We start from the raw sequence: 15,187 nt of genomic DNA, 5'->3' as shown, positions 1-15,187 counted from the left end.
TAAATTAACAGAAAAACTCACTATTTAGATTTTCAGGCCGGATCAGATTAGACTCATGCTTGAGGATTCCAGGTAAGGTTTATTAAAACCTGGACCAAAATAACTCCTTATCTAATAAATGCCCAGTTCTAGACTGTAACTACAGCAGGCCATCCATTGAGGGAAAGACTTCAGTAGGTTATTAGTACCTCTCTTTCAATTCATAGAGATTAGGCGTATTTCTAGGTTGTCAATTTGGTCAGCCTGATATCAATTATACAACATACAGATTATATCATTGAAAAATAGAACATCTAAGCTTACTAATGATATATATTTTGTAATATATATCATGAATTATCATGTTTAAATTTACGATCTAGAAAAAGATACTTGCAAGTCATATGAACAGTGGTAGAGGAAGTATCCTTTTTACGCCGTGGAACAACACTGAATCACTGGTGACCAATTAATTATGATACAGGCCTTGGCAGCCCGAACGAAGGTCTTAAACTGGGCCCGTGGAAGGCCGTTTCAAGTAATTTTGCCAATAGTTGGCCTAGAAACATGTTCTTATTTCTTTTATTTCACCGCTTATGTGCTTGCAAAAAAAATTACTATTCGTTGTGAATAAAATACTTCAACTTTGGTCATTGATATTTTTATATTATTCTTATAATTTCGAGTCAAGTCTTTTTTCTTAAACAATGCTAGCAACTTTCCGTGTGTGCATGATAGAGAGAATCTAACGATGTACAGTACAGATCCACGTGTCAGTGTCCAACAGCCCATAGTACATTTGTTTATTCTTATTTGCCGTACTATTTTCCCATAACTAAATATCTTGTTGTTACACATGATGGTCCCTATGAGTATTCTCCAAATGCTTTCGCGAAAAGGAGCGCTAATTAAGCTCGTGTGTCTTCGCTAGCTGTTAAGACAGTGGATCAGTAGAACTCAGAATATAATTAACGATCAGATATGTAATCAACACGCCAATGGAGAGCCTAAAATGTCATCATCATGCGTTGCGTGCTACTAATCAATGAGTTGGCTGTAATTATCTTCAAGAACGCACGGCCGAAGCGACTCAACCATGCATACCAGTTTGTAATTTCCTGAGTTTACAATAAAGATGATTAGTACTATTTTCTACATAAGCTTACTGCTTAGTATAATAACTAAGATTACTATACATTATCCGGTGTTAAAGAAATGTCGCTACATCCAACCGGAAGTTGCGCAACTTTAACTGATTTGTTTATGATAATGACCTTTTACTTGATTAACACATCCTGCACTATGTTTCTTCTTTTCTAGTAAATGTTAATTTGTTTAGATCATGTAAATGTCAGACGTTTCTTAAGTGGCCAACAGAAGCAACATAGATTTCCCATTGATGATCATGGGTATTGGGTAGTACTTATTTGGCAAAAATGGCCACGAATTACACTAATTATTCTTTCGCTTGATGATTGAACTTTTCTACCGACTTACTTCCATAAACCATATTTAAAATGTATTTTTGGTAGTAAACTGTGCCATCCACTTACAAGCCTAAGTATAGCACAATTAGATTCTACGGTATGCACATGTGATTAGCAAATAAGTACACGGTTACAACTTAATACTATTCTCTCTTCAGAAGCTCCGATGCTCGTTGTCGCATATGAGCGGCTACTACCGTGATTGTGTTGGCAATTGACCCATGAGTAATAATTGTTCGCTTTGTGATGATTTTAAATCAACAGGAAGAAGTTTGATTAATTATATGATTTATAATTACGAACTTCAGCACCAACTTTTTTTAGTTTTGATAGGAAAACACAATGCATATGTTAAATACAAAAGCCACAAGTTAAGCCCCCTAGTGATGATCACTGCACATGGATCCTTGTACCTTCAAGCCTTAAAATTCCCAAAAGGCTCACCCATACATCATCTCATCAAATATTCTTCTGGCCCGTCACTCAGTTACTTAATTAACTAATCACCATTAGGCAGGCACTTATACATATATAGGACCATGTCCATCAATGAACACCTGTATGCAGCTCCCGCATAGCAACCATACTTAGCTTGCAACACGGATAATAATAACGATAGCTTAGCAAGTAGCACCAAGGAGCTGATAATGTCTAGGCCACAGGCGAAGACCCACGGGAGGAAAGCCGCGGCGGCTCACCACCACGGCGGCCGGGAGCATCACGGTCACGGCAGGTCGGCCAGGTGGCCGGCCAAGCTCATGGACGGCTTCAGGAAGAAGCTGGTGGGGCTCTTCTCCTTCCCACGGAGGCCGCCAACGGTGACCTTCTCCGTCGACGACAGGAGCGGCCGGGGTGGCGGAGGGGAAGCGACGGTGGCAAAGAGGCCGTCGTGCAGCTCCAACCTGCAGCCAGTGAGCAACGCGCACTACGACGAGGCCATCGCCGACTGCGTCGAGTTCTTCAACAGGTCGGCCAGGGTGGACGTCAGGTCGAGGTCGTCGCAGTCCTGAATTCTCACCGAACGGGTCAAGTGCACGCTGCTATCTGTATTCCACATCTCTGTATGTGTTGTGTATATGTGCACGTGTCCATGTAATCTACTCTAGATTAGATCATGCATAAATAGCTTTTTGCTATGTTTTTCTGTCTCGTTAGTATGTTTTTTGAAATAATCTGTCCTGTTAATATGTTGTCACTTTCTTGGCTCTATGAAGCAGACGTGAGGTTTTTGCAAGATTCTAATAGCTAGCAATAGCTGTGTATAGCTTTATTATTGTAGCTTTTTAAGACATCAATTATTAAGCGACGGCCCAATGTTTCCCTATAGTAAAATGGCCGTTATAGCCGCCTCCACTTCAGCCTCCTCCATAGACAGGCTCTACCTTCTCTGATCAGCTTCCGTGACATCGGGAGGAGAGAGGAACCTGACCTATGTGTAGTATTTTTAATAAAAGCAGTACTTTCAGTAGGCTAAGTTACTGTTTTTGTAGGATAACGTTGCATAGAAAACAAAAATTTTCCTACCGCGAACACGCAATCCAAGCCAAGATGCAATCTAGAAGACGGTAGCAACGAGGGGGTATCGAGTCTCACCCTTGAAGAGATTCCAAAGCCTACAAGATGAGGCTCTTGTTGCTGCGGTAGACGATCACTTGCCGCTTGCAAAAGCGCGTAGAAGATCTTGATCACGATCGGTTCCGGCGCCACGAACGGGCAGCACCTCCGTACTCGGTCACACGTTCGGTTGTTGATGAAGACGACGTCCACCTCCCCGTTCCAGCGGGCAGCGGAAGTAGTAGCTCCTCTTGAATCCGACAGCACGACGGCGTGGTGTCGGTGGCGGTGTAGAAGTCCGGCGGAGCTTCGCTAAGCTACGCGGGAAATATGAAGTGGAGGAGCAAAGCTAGGGTTTGGGAGGGGGTGGCCGGCCACTCAAGGGGGGCGGCCAAGCTATGGTCTTTGGGGTGGCCGGCCCCCTCCCTTGGCCCCTCATTATATAGGTGGATCCCAAGTGTTGGTGTCCAAGTCTTCGAATAAGACCCGAAACCAAAACCTTCCATAGGAGGGGGCAAACCTAGCCCAACTAGGACTCCCACCCAAAGGTGGGATTCCCACCTCCCATGTGGGTTTGGCTGCCCCCTATGGTGGAGTCCACTTGGGACTCCACCCCCACTAGGGCTGGCCGGCCATGGAGGTGGAGTCCCTTGTGGACTCCACCTTCCTTGGTGGTTTCTTCCGGACTTTTCTAGAACCTTCTAGAACCTTCCATAGAACCTTCCGCGACATTTTAATTCACATAAAATGACATCCTATATATGAATCTTATTCTCCGGACCATTCCGGAACTCCTCGTGATGTCCGGATCTCATCCGGACTCCGAACAAATATTCGAACTCCATTCCATAATTCAAGTGCTACCATTTCAACATCCAACTTTAAGTGTGTCACCCTACGGTTCGAGAACTATGCGGACATGGTTGAGTACTCACTCCGACCAATAACCAATAGCGGGATCTGGAGATCCATAATGGCTCCCACATATTCAACGATGACTTTAGTGATCGAATGAACCATTCACATACATTACCAATTCCCTTTGTCTCGCGATATTTTACTTGTCCGAGGTTTGATCTTCTGATCACTCTATACCTTGTTCAACCTCGTCTCGACAAGTACTCTTGACGCGGACCGTGGTATGTGGTCTCATATGAACTCATTCATATGCGTGCAAGACATTAGACGACATTCCACCGAGAGGGCCCAGAGTATATCTATCCGTCATCGGGATGGACAAATCCCACTGTTGATCCATATGCCTCAACTCATACTTTCCGGATACTTAATCCCACCTTTATAGCCACCCATTTACGCAAAGTGGTGTTTGGTGTAATCAAAGTACCTTTCCGGTATAAGTGATTTACATGATCTCATGGTCATAAGGACTAGGTAACTATGTATCGAAAGCTTATAGCAAATAACTTAATGACGAGATCTTATGCTACGCTTAATTGGGTGTGTCCATTACATCATTCATACAATGACATAACCTTGTTATTAATAACATCCAATGTTCATGATTATGAAACTAATCATCCATTAATCAACAAGCTAGTTAAGAGGCATACTAGGGACTTCTTTGTTTGTCTACATATCACACATGTACTAATGTTTCGGTTAATACAATTATAGCATGATATATAAACATTTATCATAAACATAAAGATATAAATAATAACCACTTTATTATTGCCTCTAGGGCATATCTCCTTCAGTCTCCCACTTGCACTAGAGTCAATAATCTAGTTTACATTTGTAAAGATATAACACCTTGGCCTTCTCGGTGCTTTATCATGTATTGCTCACGGGAGAGGTTTTTAGTCATCGGATCCGACACGCTCGTAAACGTATGTATTTTGTAATTCATTTGCGTCTCAACGCATCACTCATTTCCAAATGAGTTGGCATTATATATGTTTGATCTTCTGGTGGAACCTTAATTCCATTGTCTGAAATATGTCACTTATATTGTCACACACAATATAGCTTCAAAGTTCGACTCATTTAACTACACCAAGTTCTCAAAGAACCTCTTGACTTAACATCCTTTGTCATTGTCAAAACAATGACATACTCTGCCTTCTTTTGTAGAATCCGTCACAATATTTAGAACTCTTCTAAATCTAGCATAGACAACTTCTAGCTCATTGTGCTACCTTTTAAACAACACTTTGTCTAATTTGAGATTATATTTTATATGTGACAAAACCAATATCGGTGTAACACCTTACAATGATTTGTTTGTCATTTTTTCATATAAAAATATATATATATATCCTTAGTTCTTCTAAAGTACTCAAGGATATTCTTCATCGTCATTCAATGATCATCATATGAATCATTCTGGTATATGCTCATAACACTTTATAGCACATGATATCTGATTGTGTACATATTATTCGTGATCTATAATCACTCATGTGTTTTTACTCATTGAGTGTCGATACACTCAAGTCTTGTTAAACCTTCACATGACAAGAACATTTTCTTAATATTTCTATATTGAACTTCTTCAATATCCATCATATGTACTTTGACTTAAACTTATTTATGTGTTTCAATCTATCTTCATAGATCTTGACACTAAATTTGTTTCAGTCCATATCCTTTCATTGAAGTTAATTCTCAATGAAACCTTTTTAATCAAGTATATAATTACATCATTTATAACCAACTATATGTCACCTACATAAAGTATTATAAATGTGTCTTAGCGCTCCCACTTAATTTCTTGCAAATGCAAGCCTCTTCATTGTTTGATGAAATCAAAAACTCTTTGACTATTTCATCTAGTGAAGATTCAAACTCCGCTATACTTACTTCATCAAATTGAAGTTTGTATACCTATCTAGTATTCCACGGATCAGCAAAACTCTTGGTTGTATCTTGTATACACCTTTTAATACACACTTCGATAAGTAATGTATTTTGCCATCCTACTAACATATCTCATAAAGGAAATATGTAGTGATTACTAGAATAATCCATATAGACTTTAAGCATTGCTACTAAGATCTAATCTTGTCGTAGTCAACTCTTTGAACTTTGTCGTAAACAACTTTTCGACAAGTTAAGCTTCTTCAAGGATATTTCATCCAAGTCCATCAATTTTATAGATCTATTTTCTTTCAAAAAGTATTCATCTATTTTGGATTTCATGGCGTATGGCCATTTTAACGGAGTCGTGGCCCATCATAACTTCTTTGTTTTGTAGTTGGTTTATCATTGATCAAAATCAATCCTTTGTCCACAAATCATTTATTTGATCACAAAGTAAACCATACCTACAAGGTTCAATATGTACTTCGATCTCCATGGCTAAAACATTTTGTAGTCATGAGAGCCATGATCGTCGTGGCCGCTCGAAACCAATTCCGATGCTGCGCTACTCGATCATTATGCTCGTGTTCATAAACCTTATCAAATTATATTGTCCTCCCACTCAAATACTTCACTCGAAACAATTTTTCGGAAATAAGAAACATTGACAAACACTTTTGTCTTTGTCTCATGGGAAGAATTCCCAATTAAATCTCTCGGGATAACCAACAAAGACATTCATCCGATTTTGGTTGACTATTAGGGTTTATACCCATGCCATAACTTGTATGGTGTCATTTCAACGGATCATGATGATGCTCTATTCAGTGTAAAAGCGGTAGTCACTAAAGCATAATCCACAAAAATATAATGGCATCAATATTTTATCTCATCATTGATCCAACAAAGTTTGGATATATCTCTTGGATACTTCATCATCACTATGATACTCCAAGAAACGTAAGTTGTAGAACAATTTCATAACTCTCTTAGATGTTCGCTAAAACTCGTAATTCAAATATTTCCACCATGATCCAATCATAGATATTTGATTTCTATTACGATGATTTCCACTTCATGCTGAAATTTATTTGAATCCTATTCAAATGTTTCAAACTTTTCCTTATTGAATATATCCACATATATACTCAATTCATTGTTTGAAAGTTTTCATGAAGTAGAAGAATCTTCCGCACACAACTATGCCCAGTGAACCACATATATCATTATGTATGTTTTCACTAAGTTAGTTGCCCGTTCAACTCTTCTACCTATGAACGGTATTTCAGTCATTACCTTTTAGAAAAGATTTTGCAAGTGCCAAACGATTCAACAAATCGAATGACTCCAAAAATCCATTTGCATGGAGTTCCTTCATGCGATCCTTTCTAACATGACCTAAATTGCGGTTCCACAAATAAGTGGAATTCAAATCATTTGCCTTATGGCATTTTTTAGCGTCGATGTTATGTATGTGTGTTTCACCATTTAAGATTTATAATAACTTATCCATCATACATGGAGTAATGTCATAATTTGAACAACTCATTGTTTTCATTTGACCAGAGCAAAAATAACAATTTATTAAGCTCTTTATTATAAATTCTAAGGGCTAGATAGAATGCCAACGACGAACATAATAACACTTTATTTTTGTTCCAGCGAACATTCTTATCATATTCCTTGTCACCACTTAGGCCATTGTATTCTTGAATTGCGTTGTTTTGTATGACACTTCATACCAACCAATATGGTATTAATACCCAAGAATTTCATTGTGTGACTTAACTAGGAATACAACCATAACATGTATATCATTTATATACACCTGAGCTAGACTTTCTAGTCTTTTCTTTCTCATTGCCAAAATATCTTTTGCAGCTTTCTCTTTTAGCTTTCCTCATTATTCAAAAACATTTCAACATCAATAACTTCTAGGTTTGTTGGTCAAATACCAATAACCTTGAGGTTCTTACTTTGAAGTTGATCATCATATGACAAGTGTTCTAGATTTCACATATTAGTAACTATGATGAACAATTTCACTCATAATTTTATCCATCAATTCATGACAACTTTTTGAGACCATGTCTCAGACATGCTAGGCTCATAAAGTTTAACCTTAGTATTCGTGATGTGCAAATCAGGCTTGCACCCATTGTAAGCACACGTAGAATCTATAACACCCGATCATCACGTGATGCTTCAAACGACGCAGTCTTAGCAATGGTGCATATTAAGGATGATAACTTCATGGATATGCGAATATCATTAGTGCCCCAATAGCTGGAGGATTGTGACGTCTTGCGTCTTCAACCTTCATACATTCCCATAAAACTTATGAGTTTATGTAGTCTCACCAAATTATATTCTATCATCTTGCAATAAGGTCTTAGATATCACATATATCTCATACCTTGATTATTTCTGAAAACTAAATATTCAGCTCCTTATTTTTCAAACATATTTGAACTTTCAAGTTTCATGGAGACAAGATAACTTTAGGTACTAATTGAAACCATAGCTCTTTGAATCAACAATGTGAGGTTTACTAAAAGTTTGCAATAGGACTTAATCAATTCTTGATTCTTTAACAATACGGTACCAATCCGTAAAGTTTCTTGTCGATTTTAACAAGATTTCTATCTCAATAACAAGACTAGCGCATAGTAGTAAACGGATGCCAATACTACAAAAATTAATTCAAAATACTACTCAGACTATGTTTATGATAATTAGTTCATGTTTTAATCTAATTACTAATGAACTCCCACTTAATACAACATCCCTCATAGTTGTTAAGTGGTACACGATCCACATCTACTACACCAAAACCGATCATCACGTGAGATGATGTAGCTTCAATGGTGAACATCAACATGTTGATCATATCATCCATATGACTCGTGTTCAACCTTTCGGTTTCCGTTGTCCCGAGGCCATGTCTGTACATGCTAGGCTCGTCAAGCAAACCCAAGTATTCCGCGTGTGCAACATGGCTTACACCCGTTGTATGTCGAGTTTATCACACCCGATCATCACGAGATGCTTCAAAACGTCGAACAATGCAACGGTGCATACGAGGGAAGAACACTTTATTATCTTGATATTAATGTGAGGGATCATCTTATAATGCTACCGTCGCGATCTAAGCAAAATAAGATGCATAAAAGGATTAACATCACATGCGCTCATATGTGATATGATATGGCCCTTTTGTCTTTGCGCCTTCGATCTTCATCTCTAAAGCACGGACATGATCTCCATCATCAACGGGCATGATCTCCATCATCGTCGGCGTAGCGTCAAGGTTCATGGCGCCGTCTTCATGGTTGTTCACCTCATGTAGCAACTATTACAACTTCTTTGAAATACTACTCAACATGAAAATTAAAGACAACCATAAGGTTTCCTGCCGTTGCCACAATACAATAATGATCATCTCATACATATTCATCATCACATTATGGCCATATCACATCACCAAACCCTGCAAAAACAAGTTAGACGCTCTCTAATTTGGTTTGCATATTTTACGTGGTTTAGGGTTTTCGTTATAGATCTAATCTACCTACGAACATGAACCACAACGTTGATACTAATGTTGTCAATAGAAGAGTAAATTGAATCTTTACTATAGTAGGAGAGACAGACACCCGCAAAGCCTCTTATGCAATACAAGTTGCATGTCGAACGAGGAACAAGTCTCATGAACGCGGTCATGTAAAGTTAGTCCGAGCCGCTTCATCCCACTATGCCATAAAGATGCAAAGTACTCAAACTAAAGATAACAAGAGCATCAACGCCCACAAACCATTGTGTTCTACTCGTGCAACCATCTATGCATAGACACGGCTCGATACCACCGTAGGATAACGTTGCATAGAAAACAAAAATTTTCCTACCGCGAACACGCAATCCAAGCCAAGATGCAATCTAGAAGACGGTAGCAACGAGGGGGTATCGAGTCTCACCCTTGAAGAGATTCCAAAGCCTACAAGATGAGGCTCTTGTTGCTGCGGTAGACGATCACTTGCCGCTTGCAAAAGCGCGTAGAAGATCTTGATCACGATCGGTTCCGGCGCCACGAACGGGCAGCACCTCCGTACTCGGTCACACGTTCGGTTGTTGATGAAGACGACGTCCACCTCCCCGTTCCAGCGGGCAGCGGAAGTAGTAGCTCCTCTTGAATCCGACAAGACGACGGCGTGGTGCTCGGTGGCGGTGTAGAAGTCCGGCGGAGCTTCGCTAAGCTACGCGGGAAATATGAAGTGGAGGAGCAAAGCTAGGGTTTGGGAGGGTGGCCGGCCACTCAAGGGGGCGGCCAAGCTATGGTCTTTGGGGTGGCCGGCCCCCTCCCTTGGCCCCTCATTATATAGGTGGATCCCAAGTGTTGGTGTCCAAGTCTTCGAATAAGACCCGAAACCAAAACCTTCCATAGGAGGGCAAACCTAGCCCAACTAGGACTCCCACCCAAAGGTGGGATTCCCACCTCCCATGGGGTTTGGCGGCCCCCTATGGTGGAGTCCACTTGGGACTCCACCCCCACTAGGGCTGGCCGGCCATGGAGGTGGAGTCCCTTGTGGACTCCACCTTCCTTGGTGGTTTCTTCCGGACTTTTCTAGAACCTTCTAGAACCTTCCATAGAACCTTCCGCGACATTTTAATTCACATAAAATGACATCCTATATATGAATCTTATTCTCCGACCATTCCTAACTCCTCGTGATGTCCGGGATCTCATCCGGACTCAACAAATATTCGAACTCCATTCCATAATTCAAGTGCTACCATTTCAACATCCAACTTTAAGTGTGTCACCCTACGGTTCGAGAACTATGCGGACATGGTTGAGTACTCACTCCGACCAATAACCAATAGCGGGATCTGGAGATCCATAATGGCTCCCACATATTCAACGATGACTTTAGTGATCGAATGAACCATTCACATACATTACCAATTCCCTTTGTCTCGCGATATTTTACTTGTCCGAGGTTTGATCTTCGGTATCACTCTATACCTTGTTCAACCTCGTCTCCTGACAAGTACTCTTTACTCGTACCGTGGTATGTGGTCTCTTATGAACTCATTCATATGCTTGCAAGACATTAGACGACATTCCACCGAGAGGGCCCAGAGTATATCTATCCGTCATCGGGATGGACAAATCCCACTGTTGATCCATATGCCTCAACTCATACTTTCCGGATACTTAATCCCACCTTTATAGCCACCCATTTACGCAGTGGTGTTTGGTGTAATCAAAGTACCTTTCCGGTATAAGTGATTTACATGATCTCATGGTCATAAGGACTAGGTAACTATGTATCGAAAGCTTATAGCAAATAACTTAATGACGAGATCTTATGCTACGCTTAATTGGGTGTGTCCATTACATCATTCATACAATGACATAACCTTGTTATTAATAACATCCAATGTTCATGATTATGAAACTAATCATCCATTAATCAACAAGCTAGTTAAGAGGCATACTAGGGACTTCTTTGTTTGTCTACATATCACACATGTACTAATGTTTCGGTTAATACAATTATAGCATGATATATAAACATTTATCATAAACATAAAGATATAAATAATAACCACTTTATTATTGCCTCTAGGGCATATCTCCTTCAGTTTTGATAGTCGTTTTCTTTTTGGTCTTCGCCTCAATGAAGATGGTATTGTCTATAATAAGTGATCTCCAATCTTTCGTTCAACAACGAGATCTCGTTCCTGGCGCAATGGTGGTGTTGGAAGATTGCAATTTTCTATGTATGGGGCTTCTCATCTTGATTTGCTAGATCGATTTTGGATACTTTCCCATGGTTGTCGTGAAGAGGATTATCCTCGCAAATTTTGTTATATCCGCTGCGAAGGTTCTTGTGTTCATCAAGCATTATCTAGCTCAAAGCCAGCAGATCCTCCTAGGTGTTGCCCGATCTTTCACAACGAGAACCCGGGGTAGTAAATCGTCCCAACAACGCGATGAACGCAGCCTGGAGAAGAGGAAACGAATCCAGCAAGCAACAGATCGATGAACGATACGCCTCAAACCTTGAGCTAGATAATCCTTAATGAACACAAGAACCTTCGCAGCGGATATAATAGATAAACGGCAGCACCATACCTCTGGAGGGATGATACACGTGAACACACGCAATGGGGTAAACCCTAATCTTTAGTCTAAACTTGTCTACCTAAACCCTAGCCGCCCACCTCCTTATATGAGGGGTAAGGTGGCCGGCCAACCCCTATTGGGCTGGGGCGCCCCACTATGGGCCTAACCCTAGTTTGACTCAGACAGGACCAAGTCAAACAGACACAACTTAAAACCCTAGATGGCCTACCACATGACCTGGCTACATTATTCCCTAATAATAACACTATGATATAATAATGGTACAACCTTAGACTTAATCCTCGTATCAATGGTTGTCCTAGTATACTAGGCCTGGATATCCATATCATCCTCCCCTTCTTCAAGAAGAGTTGTCCCCAACGCGTGAGGGTCTTCTGGAAAAAGGTGACGTGATATGAACATGACATGTTCTTGCCGTCCTCAAGTCTTGCTTGCCTTCCACACCACATCCTCCCTCGCGGCCTGCTTGACTTGATACAACACTTGGCACCTCCTTTCTTCTCCACATGAACTTGGACTTCGGCGCTGATACCTTCTTCTTGCGAGGTTTTGATGGACCCTTGTGTCGCTGCACATCACCCTGCACAAGATGTGTAATTCCTGGGCCACATAGATGTCTCACACGTCCATCATTGCCTCGATGCATCCGCGGTGTCGCGGAAAACTGGACTCCTAGCACGGTAGTGCCGCTGCCCACTGTCTCTACTGACGCGCTCGCCTCCCACTCCTCCCACGCGCATCTGCGCCATATGTACTGAAACACCATCAGCACAAACATCATCAGTCTGTATACTGGCATCAACACAAACTGGAACTGTAGCACATGCTGCAACATCCACATCAACAACAAGTGTAGCTTCTGTAGGATAACGTTGCATAGAAAACAAAAATTTTCCTACGGCGAACACGCAATCCAAGCCAAGATGCAATCTAGAAGACGGTAGCAACGAGGGGATATCGAGTCTCACCCTTGAAGAGATTCCAAAGCCTACAAGATGAGGCTCTTGTTGCTGCGGTAGACGATCACTTGCCGCTTGCAAAAGCGCGTAGAAGATCTTGATCACGATCGGTTCCGGTGCCACGAACGGGCAGCACCTCCGTACTCGGTCACACGTTCGGTTGTTGATGAAGACGACGTCCACCTCCCGTTCCAGCGGGCAGCGGAAGTAGTAGCTCCTCTTGAATCCGACAGCACGACGGCGTGGTGTCGGTGGCGGTGGAGAAGTCCGGCGGAGCTTCGCTAAGCTACGCGGGAGATATGGAGGAGAAGGGGGCGGCTAGGGTTTGGGAGGGGGTGGCCGGCCACTTCAAGGGGGGCGGCCAGCTTGTGGTCTTGGGGTGGCCGGCCCCCTCCCTTGGCCCCTCATTATATAGGTGGATCCCCAAGTGTTGGTGTCCAAGTCTTCGAATAAGACCCGAACCAAAAACCTTCCATAAGAGGGGGAAACCTAGCCCAACTAGGACTCCCACCAAAGGTGGGAGTTCCACCTCCCATGTGGGGGGGTTGGCCGGCCCCCTAAGGGGGAGTCCACTTGGGACTCCTCCCCCACTAGGCTTGGCCGGCCATGGAGGTGGAGTCCCATGTGGACTCCACCTTCCTTGGTGGTTTCTTCCGGACTTTTCTAGAACCTTCTAGAACCTTCCATAGAACCTTCCGCGACATTTTAATTCACATAAAATGACATCCTATATATGAATCTTATTCTCCGGACCATTCCTAACTCCTCGTGATGTCCGGGATCTCATCCGGACTCCGAACAAATATTCGAACTCCATTCCATATTCAAGTACTACCATTTCAACATCCAACTTTAAGTGTGTCACCCTACGGTTCGTGAACTATGCGGACATGGTTGAGTACTCACTCCGACCAATAACCAATAGCGGGATCTGGAGATCCATAATGGCTCCCACATATTCAACGATGACTTTAGTGATCGAATGAACCATTTACATATAATACCAATTCCCTTTGTCTCGCGATATTTTACTTGTCCGAGGTTTGATCTTCGGTATCACTCTATACCTTGTTCAACCTCGTCTCCTGACAAGTACTCTTTACTCGTACCGTGGTATGTGGTCTCTTATGAACTTCATTCATATGCTTGCAAGACATTAGACGACATTCCACCGAGAGGGCCCAGAGTATATCTATCCGTCATCGGGATGGACAAATCCCACTGTTGATCCATATGCCTCAACTCATACTTTCCGGATACTTAATCCCACCTTTATAGCCACCCATTTATGCAGTGGTGTTTGGTGTAATCAAAGTACCTTTCCGGTATAAGTGATTTACATGATCTCATGGTCATAAGGACTAGGTAACTATGTATCGAAAGCTTATAGCAAATAACTTAATGACGAGATCTTATGCTACGCTTAATTGGGTGTGTCCATTACATCATTCATATAATGATATAACCTTGTTATTAATAACATCCAATGTTCATGATTATGAAACTAATCATCCATCAATCAACAAGCTAGTTTAAGAGGCATACTAGGGACTTCTTGTTTGTCTACATATCACACATGTACTAATGTTTCGGTTAATACAATTCTAGCATGATATATAAACATTTATCATAAACATAAAGATATAAATAATAACCACTTTATTATTGCCTCTAGGGCATATCTCCTTCAGTCTCCCACTTGCACTAGAGTCAATAATCTATATTACATTGTAATATACCTAACACCCATGGCATTCTGGTGTTGGTCATGCTTTGCCCTAGGGAGAGCTTTAGTCAACGGATCTGCTACATTCAGATCAGTGTGTACTTTGCAAATCTTTACTTCTCCATCTTCGATGTACTCGCGAATTGAGTGATAACGCAGCTTGATATGCTTCAGCCTCTTGTGTGACCTTGGCTCTTGTGCATTGGCGATGGCACCCATGTTATCACAGTAAATGATTAATGGGTCCAATGCACTAGGAACCACACCGAGCTCTACAATGAACCTCTTCATCCATACCGCTTCGATGAAGCCTCCGAAGCCGCTATGTACTCGATTCGTTGAAGACTTTGCCACCGTGCACCGCTTCGAGCTTGCCCAGCTTACCATCGCAGCACCATTCAATATAAACACGTACCTGCATTGTGACTTAGAGTCATCAGATCAGTGTTCCAACTTGCATCGGTGTAACCATTTACAACGAGCTCTTGGTCACCTCCATAACAAAGAA

The sequence above is a fragment of the Lolium perenne genome, chromosome 2 (assembly GCF_019359855.2).
Source record: "Lolium perenne isolate Kyuss_39 chromosome 2, Kyuss_2.0, whole genome shotgun sequence".
In the NCBI taxonomy this organism is placed as follows: domain Eukaryota; kingdom Viridiplantae; phylum Streptophyta; class Magnoliopsida; order Poales; family Poaceae; genus Lolium; species Lolium perenne.
The sequence above is the reverse complement of the archived record's forward strand: the minus strand, read 5'-3'. Positions refer to the sequence as shown.